Genomic DNA, 15,454 nt, shown 5'->3' with positions numbered 1-15,454 from the left:
ACAGAATTTGTTACAATATTGCTTCTGTTTTGGTTTTTTGGCTCCGAGGCATGTGGGATCTTAGCTCCCCAACCAGGGATCAAACCTGCACCCCCTGCACTGGAAGGCAAAATCTTAACCACTGGACCACCAGGGAAGTCCCAGATTCTGCATTTCTAACAAGCTTCCAGGTATTGCTGGGGATGCTGACATTACAAGTCCATGGAGTATGCCTGGAGTTGCAAGGGACTAGAAGATGAGGGGAAAGTGAATAAAGCGAGCCAGGATCACTTCAGCATTGCCTGCTTCTAGGAAGTTTTCTGAGTGATTCTAGTGTGGTTAGTCGTATGAATTATTTCATTTAACCTTCAAAACAACTCCTCGAAATAAATACTATTATGATCCTCACTTTTCAGAGAAGGAACCTGAAGTTTAAAGAGTTATTTACACACATCACAGAGCCATCTAACCACCTGGCTTAGTAAAGCACAAGTGTTCTGTGCAATATATGAGCTCTATGGAAATTTTTTTTTCCCAACATTTCCCTTAAAATCACATCAATTTCAGATTTCTCTTTCTTTTGGGTCCTCCCCCACCCTCCTCACTTGAAAGACCTAAGCATAACCACAAAACTGAGCAGAGAACTTTCACAAATACCATTATACAATTGAACTGGCAAGTATTACTGTAAATATATACCATTAAACATATTTTGGCTGGCTTTTCTGTTGTGCTTAAAACAGATGTTTAATATTTTACCTTAAATAATATAATTAATTCATACAAAATTAAAGGTAAGAGAGCTAAAAAATTCTTTCATTGTAATGTCAAGTTATATAAACCTATATACAAGTAGCTACTCAAGTGATGATTAAATGATGAACTAGGAAAACATGAATACACCACACTGATGATTTCAATAAAGCAATATTCTGCATTATTCCAAAATATCCCATAACGTACATGTATTGTTTTTGAAATCAGGAAAAACAGGTTAAAAGTTTTTAATTAAGTAAGGCATTAATTTTCAAGTATTCCAAAGCTCCCCCATGTCCTCAAATACTAGCACTAATCATATAGCTGAGGAACGATTAACAGATATATATTTGTAAATATCTCAGGCTAGACAATTTTAAGAGTAATTACTGTCATACCCAGAAATGACAAAATAAATAAAATATACGAACTGAAAAATCAAATACCCTAAATTAAAGTTTCCTTAAACAGGTGTAACACAGTGGATGCCGAAGAGTCCCTGCAGTTTTGCACAACATGTGGCACTCAGGCATCTCACAGTGCTTGATGTTTATTTCAAAGCACTTGCACCTCTCTATAAGGGTGGTGGTAATTGTGTTCCCCCAGCCATAAAAGAGAAAATAAGTATAACCAAACAGGTAATGTCCTCCTACTGGCTGGCACATTATGGAAAATACCTGACTTGGTCTCAAATTTTTAACTTTATAAGAAACCTACAAAGAGACTGTCGTAAAACAAAATTTAGAATTCTTTTATCCTCTCAAGTCAGGGCTTGGAAACCAGTCACATAGCACTTAAAACACACCTCCTTTGCCACCTTGAAGGTAGTAACGTTCTACAGCAACAGAGACATTCAGGGGCAAGTTGTCAAAATTAACTATCATGACACTTTAAAACTGAATAGGCGGATGAAATTTTCATTTCATCATTAAATCTCTTTCCAGAAAAGAGAGAAATGTGCACAGGGAGGAAAAAGATAAATGGTATTTTCTGGTGACAGGGAATGTATTTCTTTAGTTTTGTGAAAAACTGCACCCCACCAAAAAGAGTTTCGTTGCTAAAGAATACAATCACAAATAGTTTTATAAATAACTGAAAATATCGCCTTGCTTATAATAAGGCTAGATTTTAAGAACTTTCTAAAATTTTTCACATACAATGTCTACCTGGCAACTATGAAGGCTACATTTTCCCTAGGCAGAAGGGCATGACCAATGATTTCAATACCATAGTTCAGAGGATCCCATTGTTGTGAGAAGTACTAACCTCAGAGAAAATTCATTAAAAAGTTGGGGTAAAACTGAATAGCTATGAAACTCCACCTCCATAGTAGTTTCTTCACAGCCCTTATCATCCTTCTTCCCTGGAAATTTCCCCAAATTTCAGTTGCCTCCTGACCTGTTTAAGCCAAATAACATTTCTATGCAAATAATCCTTTTATGCTACATCAGTTTTATGCTCTATCAGTTCTAAAATATTTTTAGCAAGTAATTTGGGGCAAGAGCTCTTGAAGATTTTTCTTTAGCCTATCTTGCCAGAATGCCAACCTTGCATTTTGAACTTTGCAGAGTCAGCTCTGGCACTGCAGGTCCACTAAGAGTCAACAATAAAATGCCACCTTGAGCTGTAAGAACACAAGAAAAGAAAGGGCTGGAAAAAAAAAAAAGTGGTAATCCCCAAAAAGACCTGAATTAACTCCCAAAACAATTCTTTAATTGGTTGCTCCTGTTTAAACTTTTCCAACCAGCTGTTCAATTGACAGCATTCACAAAAGCATCCACAACGTTGGAGAAATAAAAGCTGATAGTACACATAGATGTCCAAAAGGCACTGAGTTTTTTCAGAAAATCTGTCCTTTCATATTAGTTCTGCTACCTCACTGACATGCTCATGGCATCCCATCCTGCACCCCTCCCCCACCAAGTGACTTTTTTACATTGAGCATTTTCTAAGTGCATACAAAAAGCTTAGATGCCCAAGAGTATTAACATAACAGCTTCCACCATGAGCTATTACAATCTAGGTTCTGAAACTAAAGGAACAAAAATACAGGGAATACTTTCAAAACTAACGCTGTGGCCTGATATATGCAAAGGCACTGAAAAGCGTGCATCTCAAGATCAACATTTCAGAAGCAGAATTCTAAATATTCATAAGCAACAAGATCTTTACTAAGACTCATATCGCCTCATTCAAGACAACAAAACTAACCTTAGTCAGGTAAATAGCTATTCATAATGAAGTATTTTGAAGAGAAAACCAGATTATAAAAGTTTTATTTCATAAACCTATTTATATGGAGACAGACTCTATATCTAAAAGTGCAGATTTAAAAAATTTCCTTTGCCATTGGGGGGATGGAAAAGCATCCCTGATTTGTATATTAAAGCACAAGCATCTGTCCTACTGATGATATTCTAGGGAAGCACATTAGCATAAAATTTAACGATGTCAAATAAGTGGATGTGAAATAGGGACTGCGTAAAGACACTATTTCCAAGGCTGACAGAAACATCACTGTTTAGAAATGCAAATGAAACCATTATGTTCAATAATTATATGAAAATATGAACAGTTCAGCATGTTTTCCAGCCCTGATGGCAGTTAATGGGATGTACGCTTATGTAAATAACTACTATTAAAGCTAATGCTGAAAAAAACTAATAAATTCATACTAAAGCAACTGATTTAGTATGCTTTTAAAACCCAGCAGTGCTCACTTATTAGAAAAGAGTGCATTATTATGTTTAGAACTCATTACTGCTACAAGTCACTGCAGCTCCATCAATTACCATGCATTAATGAAAATGGGACACATACAAAAAAAAAATTATCGCCTCTCAGCAGTTTTCTTTAATGACAAAATCTAGGGGTATTACCATCATGGGGCCTTGTAGGGAACTTATCCATACTATAATCTTTATTACTAAAACAGTACTCCCAATACTATTGCCCTCGGGTATTTTGATCATAAGAAGGGCTAACCTTCATGTAAAAATATCAATATTTTACAAGATTGACCATTTAACATAAATAAGAAAGTTTTAATATTTGAACTGCACTTAAAAAAATTTATTAACATATATGTGGCACATGGTTCTTTATTTTTTATGGAGGCTAAGAAGTGAAAATACACATTGGTAATCATACCAGTATAGAGGATAGACAGTTTCATTCGAAGATGCTGCCTGATAAAACAGATAAATCCCACTCAGTTCTACATTTATGTCTCAGTGAATTCCATAGAACTAATTCTACAGAATTAGTTGGATTGGATATTTAAGAACAAACCTAAAGTTTCCTTCTTGGCCGTAAGATGGACTTTCTTGAAATATATTAAATATTTAGTGCAAGAAATTAAGAAGCTGGAAAATCCCTGTTGTTTAAAATTCAAATTTGGCTAACACCTAATAGCAAGGAAATGCTGACAGAGCAGGAATGCAAATATAGAAATGCCTTTGCCCTCACTCTACTTGTGTCAACTTTCACAATTTATTCTGTTTCTTTAACATGTGTAATTAAGCTGATCCTTCAGCCTTTTCTAGCATCCAGGAAAAGAGAAAACACTTCAGCACCTACCAAATGTGAAAAATATTTGCTAAATCTCAGACACAGTCTTGTCATATATAATGAGTATATGTTTATTTGAAATTATAACCGGCACATCAGCCCAAGCATTTGCAGTTTTAGTTCTCATAAGTTTATTCACCTCCCAAGAAGCTTTTACTACAATTTATATATATATCACCATGTGGCGATAAAGTGCTATGATCATTCAGTTCCAGCAGTAAAGTACAAGTTCTCTCTTCAGAGTCTGATCAAGCAACTCATGTATGTTTAAAATTCGTTCATGTAACAAATATTTTTTGAATACATACAGAGTACCAGGTACTATGCTAGACTCTCAATGTACAGTAGTGCACAAGACAGAAATGATGTCCCATGAGGGAAATAGAGAATAAATAAATATGTAATCAAATGTCAAGTACTATGAATAATCAATGTTCATTGACAACTTAAGAATGAAAAAAAAAACTTTTAGAAAACTAGATATAAAATAGAAATTCCTCAGTATGATAAATGGCACCCATCAAAATACCATACAGCTAAATCAATCTTAAGGATGAAATATGTATTTCCCACTAACATGTGGAACAAGACAAGGATGTTCTCACTCATCATTTCTGTTCAGTACCTAACTGGAGGTACTGCAATAAGGCAAGAAAAAGAAATAAAAGGCAGACAGAGTAGACAAAAAGAACTAATTGCTTTCATTTGCAGATGACATAATTGGTTGAATATAAAACCCGAAGAAACCTGTAAAACAACTATTACAATTAACAAGTGAGAATTTAGCAAGGTCAGAAGATATAAAATCAATATACAGAAATTGACTATATTTCCAAATCCAACACTGAAAATTAAAATTAAAACTAAATTGAGAACAAACTTTTCAAAATTAACAGACTCCTTCCTGCTGATTAGAATGTGCACACGATGGCTGAAGCTTAGAATGCCAAGATAAAAAAGTTGTGGCTCCCCAAAAATCTAGAGTCATCATATCTACCTCAAATTGCCAAAACTCAGATGTCTTTTACATGAAAACTAAATAAACATATATCCTGTTTCGATTACTGTTAACTTTGGCATTTCTTGTTATATACAAGGAAGCTTAATCTTGACACAGATTCACAAAATATCCTTAAGTAGGTTCCATCTAATCCTAGTCTTTTCAGCTTTGTTTCTATATTACTTTCCTTGTGATCTCTTCTACACCTTGTCAGAACAGCATGAGATTCCTTAGCAATTCCTACCTGATTTCTCTTAACAAAAAACTTCCTTAAAACTGCTTTAAAAATTTTAAAGCACGTTCACTCATATAATCAAAAAACATTTTGCTTCAAAAACTATATTGTCTCTTCAAAAACTAGAAACCTAGACACACTTTGGGCAACAGAAATCTGAATGAGAACTCTAAAGGCAAACAACAACAACAGCAACAAAAACTTCAAATAGAAGACAGCATCTGAAATAAAAGATAACTTTTGAAAGATTTATAATACAGCGTGATTTCAGAAACATGGCAGGATGAAAAACTACTTTTGTCTCCCCACTTTAATCTACAACCAGTAATACAGCCACAACTCATCAAAGGTGCCTCTGCCCGACACAACAGGATGCCGGAGAATTCCACACATCTGTACGTCTAAAGGTGGGTAGGCTGAAACACATAGAGAAGGCAGAACCAAGGGAACAGCAGAGATGGTGCTTGCAATCCTGGCCCTCTGACCATGGCAGCAGAGCCCACAGCTACAGAGAACCTAGTAGCAGCAGGGAAGGCGGTGCACACAACTCCGGCCACCAAACGGCACCAGTGACCATGACTGCAGGTAACCTGGGCAGCAGCAGCAGCGGGGCCTGGGACCCTACCTCTCCAATGCTGAGGTGCCCATGACCCCAGCCTCTGCCCCACCATCCACAGTGGTGGAACCCACAAACCTTACAAACACAAACACGGTGGAGGTGCCTGTGCAATCCCAGTTTCCCCACCAATGCACCACTCAGCCCACGGTGTAGCCTGTGTCTCAGGGGATCCCAGACAGAAGGAAAGAGCCCACCATCCTGATGGATGACAGTGGCTCTGGAAGAAGCAAGGCAGCAACAACCCAGGTGGCACAAGGAGCAATAATGGAGGCAAGAAGCCACACCTCTTACAGAGATGGTAGAGGTTGGAAAGTGCCACTCTCAAATATAGAGGCAGTGCAGGTAAGAGAAGCCAAAAACTTGTGTGATAGTGCCATCTACCAGAAAACAAAAGAAAGGAAACTAACTCTTAACCTGTCATTTAACTTCAAATGAGCAGGCAGAGGAACAATTCAAGCAACAAGAAGAACCACAGTAACACCATACCACAAAAAGAAAATGACAATTCTGCAGAAACTAAACTTCAAGTCATGGAATATTGCAATCTAACTGATAGAGAATTCAAAATAGTTGTCATGAAAAAACTCAACAAGATACTAGAAAACTCAGAAAGGCAGTTTAATGAGCTCAGGAATACAATTAATTAACAAGTGGAATACTTTACCAAAGAGACTGAAACTCTAAAAAAGAATTAAACAAGAATCAATCAAATTCTTAAGCTGAACAACACAATAAACAACATTAAGAATGCACTAGAAAGCACTGGAAATAGAGCAGACTATATGAAAGAGAGCTAGTGAGCTGGAAGATGAAATATAGAAATGATACAAGTGGAAAAGGAAAGAGAAATAAGATGTAAAAAAATATATAAGGAAATCCTATGAGAGCTGTTCATCTCTTTTAGAAAGGGCAACATTAGGATAATGGGTATCCCAGAAGGAGAAGAAAGGGAGAAGGGAGCAGAGTTTATTTAAAGAAATTATAGCTGAGAACCTCCCAGACTTGGGAAAGAAACTGGATATACAAGTCCATGAAGCTAAGAGAACATTTAATTACCTCAATGCAAAAAGACCTTCTACCAGAAATATAAAAAAATTGTCAGAAGTCAATAACAAAGAATTTTCAAGGCAGCCAGGGAAAAAAGGATGATAACCTACAAAGAAACCTCTATTAGGCTATCAGCAGATTTCTTAGCAGAAACCCTACAGGCCAGGAGGGAGTAAAATGACACTCTCAAAATACTGAAAGATAAAAACCTGTCACCCAAGAACACTCTATTCAGCAAAATTATCATTCAGATATGAAGGAGAAATAAAGACTCTCCCAGACAAACAAAAGCTGAGGGAGGTCATCAACACTCGACCTGTCTTACAAGAGATGTTGACAGGAGTATTTCTACCAGAAACAAAATGGAAAACCTATACAAAACTTTGAGCAGGTGATAAATAGACAAAACTGGAAAACTGCATCTATCAGAATAGATTTTAAACACTTTATTATAGTATAAAAGTTAAAGGGGAAAAAAAGAAAGTAAAAGAATAACTATAGCTATCTCCATTTGGTAACAAACCCACAACATAAAAAGGGATAATTTAAGACAACAGAAACGTAAAAGGTGAAGAGGAAAAGAATGGAACATAAATCCATTGCATTTCTATATGCCAATAATGAGCTAGCAGAGAGAGAAATTAAGAAAACAATCCCACTTATAATTGCAACAAATACAATAAAATACCTAGGAATAAATTTAACCAAGAGGTGAAAGACTTGTACACTGAAAACTATATGACATTATTGAAAGAAACTGAAGAAGACACATATAAATGGAAAGATATTCCATGCTCCTAGCTTGGAAGAATTAACATTGTCAAATGTCCTCATTACCTAAAGCAATCTACAGATTCAATGTAATCCCTATCAAATAACAAGCGTTGGAGAGGATGTGGAGAAAAGGGAACCTTCATAAACTGTCAGTGGTAATGTAAATTGGTGTAAATACTATGGAAGACAGTATGGAGATTCCTCAAAAAAAAATTAAGACTAGAACTACCATATGATTCACTAGTCCACTTCTGGGTATTTATCCAAAGAATATGAAAACACTAATCCAAAAAGATATCTGCACCCCCATGTCCATTTCAGCATTATTTACAATAGCCAAGATATGGAAACAACCTAAGTACCCATGAACAGATGAATAAAGAAGATATGATATATATATATATATATATATATATATATATAGTAATACTACTCAGCCATAAAAAAGATGAAATCTTGCCATCTGCAATAACATCGATGGACCCTGAGGGTATTATGCTAAGTGAAATAAGTCAGACAGAGAAAGGAAAATACCATGGGATGTTGCTTATATGTGGAACATAAAAAACTAATAAACAAAGAATAAAATAAATGAACAAACCAAACCAAACAAAAACAGACATGTAGATACAGAGAACAGAGTAGTGGTTACATGGGGGTAGGGGGAAGGGCAAAATGGGTAAAGGGGATCAACTGTACGGTGATGAATGGAAAATAAATTTTTGGTGATGAGCACATTGTAGGGTATACAGAAGTAGAAATATAATATTGTACAGATGAAATATAATGTTATAAATCAACATTAATAAAAAACAAAATAAAATATATGATAACTTGAAAAAGAATTATAATAGCATTTGCTTTGGTACAAAAAGAGGCTTATTTAAATTCACAGCATGCTTGAAATGATAACATTTTAAATGTGTGAGGGAATATAATAAAGAATAAAAATAAAATGATTTATCAAATATATCTTCACATCCATTTGTATGTTGTAAACTTTTCCAGGGAGAGAAAATATTTTTGTAGACTTCAAATTTTTATAGAACTTTTACAATTTTGATCACCTTTTGTGGTAAACAGTTCAGATATTATTAACATGTTAAATAAGATAAAATTCAGACTTGCAGAGGTTAGTTTATCCAAGGTCATATAGCTAGCTTAAAGGTAAAATGAAGTCAAGATTTCAAGTTTATGATTTTCGTGTTCTTTCCAAAATACTACAGTGTTTTTATTATGTCACATATTGAGATAAGCCATATTTGAGACATCCAATTGCTAATTAACTAAAAGTTTACAAAAGAATTGTTCATATAGATTTTTTACTTAATAAAGATAAAAAAGCTGCCTTAGCAGCATAAAGCACTTCTCTGCCATCTCAAATTACTGTATAATACTATATGAAGAATATGCTTATAAAGGCTGTGATATCTCTAAATGATTACACTATCACACTAAAACCTCCTCTCACTCCCTTTGCCTCTAGACTGTTAAACTAGTCCTTGTGCTTTTAGCCTGGCACACGGATGCCTTGGGGTTATTATGTGAGACAGAGGTAGCTATCTGGCGACTTTTCCCTGCACTCAGCTAGTAACTATTCTCTTCTATCACCATATCCTAGGCTCTCTTCTCAATTGTCAAACTTTCTCTAGTACAAATTTCTCATTAGGGTAATTTCTATTATTTCTAACCTTCTTTTGTATTGCTTTCATCTTTCTTTTTCTCTCCTTTGCCTGTTGCCATTTTTCCTGTGTTTATCAGCCTTTGTGTAGATAAAGGTCTTTTAAAGGTATGGCCGAAAAATAAGACACACACATTATAACTACTATTAGGAAAACTGACCAACTGGAACACCAACTGGAAGATAAACAAGTATCATCTTTAGATATTTAAGTTTTCTAGGTCATATTTATTTAGAAATTCAAGGAATGTGTAAGACTTTTGTTAGGAAGGGTTCTTTCTCCATTTTTCACCAGCCTGAGCATTCAGGAAAAGAGTCGAACAGCCTGCGATTTCTGTATTAACAAAAGATAATGAAATTGGGAGAAGGTGACAATCCTTACCATCTTATCTGTAGGGAGATCCATTTCAGATATTCAGTTATTTTTTGTCATTACATGACTATACCATAATCAGATTTACTACATCTGAAAATTTAGAGTTGGAAATGTAAAATCTTGGGCATAAGTATAAAAATAAAAAAGGAAATGCTATTGTATAAGTCTATAACTGAGGTGAGAATATTACCATCTGAATCATTTAACTATTCAAAAGTGAAGGCCATACTGAGGTTAAGAACACTTAAGACAAATTTGCTACTGGTCAATAATAAAGTCATTCATCATATTCTTCAAATCTAAAGCAATTACAAGCTGTGGTATGGCAAATGGATTTAGCTGAAGAGATTACGTCAGAACGGTCCTTTAAAGAAGATCAGTTAATGTAAAAGGCTAAATGAAATAATGAACTCTCCTCAACAATAATTATTATGGAATTGATTTATCAAAAGCCTATTTCTTCATGCAAGAACTGTTGAAACTTCCCAAAGTAATTTTAAATTATGCTAAACAGATTAACTACCGTTTATCCAGTACAGAACTATTACTAAAAACAAATTTAGTTAAACAGAAATGTAGAAAATAAATATTTTTGAATTTCAGTCTGCTTAGCTTATTTACATGTGGGCATCAAAGTGAATACTTTAGCTACTAGGGTAGGGCTATTTTAGAAGCCCCAATCCACATCTATTTGAATTCCAGTATCACTTACCATAAAGCAACACAGAAATTGCTCTCTGGGGGTGCTCAGGCTCCACATCTAGAGCCTTCAGCAAGTCAAAGAAATCAAAACACTGTCAAAACCAAACCTGCAAAGTAAAGCTATTTGTTTTATTATAAAATGGTACACCACAGATATTAAAAGGATCTCAAACGATAAGGCAGAAAAATCCTTAAAAGCAAATCTCATTAAAAAATACAAAATAATATCTTAAAAATTAGTGTTCAAAGTTCAATAATACCCAACCAGGAGACTAAAAATAAAGGAAAACTATCAGAAAATGATATCTGAAACCACACTAATTATTTAGAAATTTAGAAACATTACCCTTCTACAGATACACTGAAAGGCTTTTTCAACATATACACAGAATAGAAATACCAAAGAACTAAGTACACATTAAATACTGTCTAAATCTGCTCAGGCTGACAAAATACCATAGACTGGGTGGCTTAAAACAGAAATTTATTTTCTCATGGTTCCAGAGGCTGGAAAGTCCAATCAAGATCTCAAAGGATTTGGTTTCTGGTAAGAGCTCTCTTCCTGGCTTTCAGATGGCTACTGTGTCCTCACATGTGGGGGATGCAGAGAAGGGAGGGAGAGAGATCTCTCTTTCTTTTCTTATAAGGCCACAGTCCTATTGGATTAGGAACTCATCCACATGACCTCATTTAACCTTAATCACCTCCTAAAAACCCTTCTCCAGATAGTTACATCGGGGGAGGGAGGGAGGTGTTAGGGGTTCAACACACGAATTTTGGAGGGACACAATTCAGTCCATAACAAACACTAAAATAACAAACACATACATACGTAAACAAATGAACCTTGCTAAGCCCAGAATAGAGGGCAAAGTGGTTGAAAAGCACAATCTTATATCTTAATACTCCAAAACATCTAAGTTTAACAGTTAGACATATTTATCACGATTTCTTTAAGACTTGTTTCATTTTCACAGAAGAAAAACTAAAAATCAGAAAAGGTACTATGAGATGGAAAGCAGATCTTAATCATTTCCTAGCACATTTGTTTCAACATATAAATATACTCAACATTCTTTTCCAGCCTTAAAACAAAACAAAAAACATTTCTTCAAATATAGATACCCTTTGGCTAGATAATATCTCCTTTTCTTCACAGCCTTCACTTTCTCTACTACTCAAGTCTAAAGCAACTAAATTGGCTTATTCTTCTAAAATGAAATTGACATGGTCTTGCGTTCAATGACTGTGTAAAGTCACAAAGGTATAAATTAACTGATCCAAGACTGACGTAAATTTTCTTATTCAAAACCCAGTACTACTGAAAGAGCACTACAGTTGCCCAAGGAAGCACAAGATGCACAAGTTAGGGCAGTTGGTATAGGTATGAATGCTTGAAGAGTTCTAAGAGTCAAATACTGTTAAAAAAATTTCAGAAAAATGTCCTGAAGTCTCAAAGAAAACTAGCGAAAGGAACAATGACAAATAGAAATAAACTGTAATAAGTAGGAAAAACTAATGAATTTTTCCTACCTAGTATGTAGGTACCACACAAGGGAGTCATAAAAATGAAGGTCACATGTGTTACATGATATCAGTAACGGAGGGCTTGAACGTCAAAATTAAGAACACGCATTTGATATTTTAGGTCATAAGAAGCCAAAGCAAGTTATTAAAAAGACAAGTGATGTGATAAAAACAGTCCTCAAGAAAGATTAATCTGGCAACAGTGATGAAATGAAGTCAATCAAAGGGCGGCTGTAGATAATGGAGATGGGCAAAAGGATACTACACAGGAATGCAGTGAAGTGTCAGTGAAAACAGCAAAAGACAATGGGTTCACAACTTCTTTATCCATATATACAATGGTATATTACTCAGCCATAAGAAAAGAACAAAATAATGCCATTTGCAGCAATATGGATGAACCTACAGATTCTCATGCTGAGTGAAGTAAGTCAGACAGAGAGAGACAAATATCATATGATATCACATGTGAAATCTAAAAAAAAGGCTACAAATGAACTTATCTACAGAACAGAAACAGAGTGATAGATGTGAAAAATAAACTTATGGTTACTGGGGAGTAAGCAGGGGGAGGGTAAAATTGGAAGATTGGGATTGACACATATAAAATACACTACTATATATAAAATACATAACTAATAAGGACCTACTGTATAGCACAGGGAACTCTACTCAATACTCTGTAATGGCCTATATGGGAAAAGAAGCTAAAAAAGAGTGGATATATGAATATGTCCAACAGATTCACTTTGCTGTACACCTGAAACTAACACAACATTGTAAATCAATTATACCCCAATAAAAATTAAAACAAAAAAGACAATGGGTTCAGAATAACATTTCAGAGGGAAAAATGATAAAGACTTGGTGACTGAATAGAAAAGCCAAAATACAAGTGAATCTCAGGAACATTCTACATACCTGGATTTCTGGATAATTAGGTTACACTCTATTAAGTAATGCTCCCCCCTCCCATTTTTTTTAACCAACTTTGGATAAAAAGCACTGTAAAATCTAATTTTTTGATAAAACTGTGCTTTAACTATAAAGCAGGTTAGAAAAGTAAGGCTTATTGATATTTGTATCATTCACTGCTGCAGAAATAATTTGGTGTAAAGACAGTTGGTGTCAAAAGATTTCACTCTTAACTCTGCAATGGGCTGTTTCAGTTACCTCTCCAGTCCTATATCTTTATCTGTAAAATAAGGATATGAGTATCTGCCTCACCTAACTTAATCAGGTTATTGTGAAGATTAAAAAGTATAAGTGAAAGTACTCTGTAAATAGAAAACCAACACACAAATGTAAGATGTCTTACTAACAGAAGTACTAGAAGTACCAAGAAAAGAGAATGGGATAAAAACAATTTAGCATTATTTTGATGCCTCAGAATCATCATTACAAGTGTTAAGTACATCATTTAATATATGATGGCCTTGAGATATACCTAGGTGGGGAGAAGCTCTAGACTGCTGTGCATTTTCAGTTTTTATGTCATTTTTAATAGTTTTAATAGCTGACTCTCCTGTCAGCTTCAATATTCTCACTGTAGCTCCTTTCCCTACTTCTAATTTTCTACTTCTAATCTACAACGGACTTACAAACTAGATACCAGATAATGAGTTTATTATTATACATGTGACAGCCTCAGGAATTTTCATATAAGAAAAGTCCATATATAGGGGACCAGAGCAGGTGAGGAGTACTTCTTTTTATTCTTATTCTTGGATGAGTTCCAGAAAAGTAAAGTGTAAATATAACTCACTACCACAGAGTAACTCACACCCTAAAGGCTTATTGAAATGAAGTTGTATATAGATAAAATTTTAATATATTTTTTTTACTTTCTGCAAGCCTCTATCATTAATTTCTCCCTTCAGTTAGCATTAATATCTAAGTATTTTTAAGAGAACAACATAATCTTTAAGAACAGCTTAAAGGGACTTCCCTGGTGGCGCAGTGGTTGGGAGTCCGCCTGCCAATGCAGGGGACACGGGTTCAAGCCCTGGTCCGGGAAGGTCCCACATGCCACAGAGCAACTAAGCCCGTGCACCACAACTACTGAAGCCTGCGTTCTAGAGCCTGTGCTCCGCAACAAGAGAAGCCACCACAACGAGAAGCCCGTGCACCGCAACAAAGAGTAGCCCCCGCTCACCGCAACTAGAGAAAGCCTGCACGCAGCAACGAAGACCCAACGCAACCAAAAATAAATTAATTAATTAAAAAAAAAGAACAGCTTAGGCAACAATAATACTAGTAATAACTAGTTCTTTCCTTAAGCATGCTTATTTCTTTGTAATACAAATGTAAAGGGTTATTTAATCTGTTATTATGATTTATAATGACATTACAGGACAATATACAATAATAATGGTCCAAAACCTGCTTAAGTTATACAGCATCACAGAGCAAATAAAATGGCCCCCAAAAGCACAACTTCTACAGTACTAGAGATAGTTATTAGATTAGTAAAACAATATTGTCTAGCACTTGTTGAATGGAATAAACTGACTATCCAAGTGCACAGAATATATCCTACCACCATAAAATTCAATTTGTAAACATAAAAAAACAAAAACCCAATATTTATTCAAAACCAAAAGGCTGATAAGGCGTTGGGCAACATACTTTGCTATGTTCATATACCACATTGCCAGACACCACAATACCCTCTCCTCTGCCTATAGGCTTCTTCACTAAGTTTAGATTTTTAATTCTCCCCAAACTATTTCCAGGACTGGAGAATCTCCTGCCTTTTCTTATGAAGGATCAGAAAGATTAACTAGAAAGGGAAGACGTACCCTTTCTTTTGAAATTCATTTCCTTTCTCATGAAACTTATTTCTATTTACTATCTTTTCCCACCCTGCCTACCCACCCAAGACCACTGCATCCAGATCTATGATAGAGCTTCCTACAGTATGGTTCCTATTCTTGGTAAAAGTCTATCAGATCGTGGTAGTTTGGCTCATGTAGCAGAGATGTATATAGTTAAATGGAAAGCTTTGAATACCTCTGAAGTATTATTGCTATTTGCACAAATGATTTCTTTTCACATAATTAGATAAAATTCTTGTGAATTTTCTCTAGTCTAATTTCAGTACAGACATACTGAGACCTTTGGCTCATTCTAAAACATTCCTCAAAAAGGTTAAGGTTGGTTCCTTTAAAATTCTTTCTTCAATGGGC

At 35.1% G+C, this 15,454-nt stretch overlaps 1 protein-coding gene across 9 annotated transcripts in view; it reads right to left on the bottom strand.

Annotated features, from left to right (window-relative positions):
• The window catches only part of KIAA1328 (KIAA1328 ortholog), a 381,988-nt gene that overhangs the window by 306,773 nt on the left and 59,761 nt on the right, over positions 1 to 15,454 (bottom strand). The window lies entirely within an intron of this gene.

The sequence above is a fragment of the Aethalodelphis obliquidens genome, unplaced genomic scaffold (genome assembly GCF_003676395.1).
Source record: "Aethalodelphis obliquidens isolate GAN/ISIS:26980383/991018 unplaced genomic scaffold, ASM367639v1 scaffold32, whole genome shotgun sequence".
NCBI lineage: Eukaryota > Metazoa > Chordata > Mammalia > Artiodactyla > Delphinidae > Aethalodelphis > Aethalodelphis obliquidens.
The sequence above is the reverse complement of the archived record's forward strand: the minus strand, read 5'-3'. Positions and strand labels throughout refer to the sequence as shown.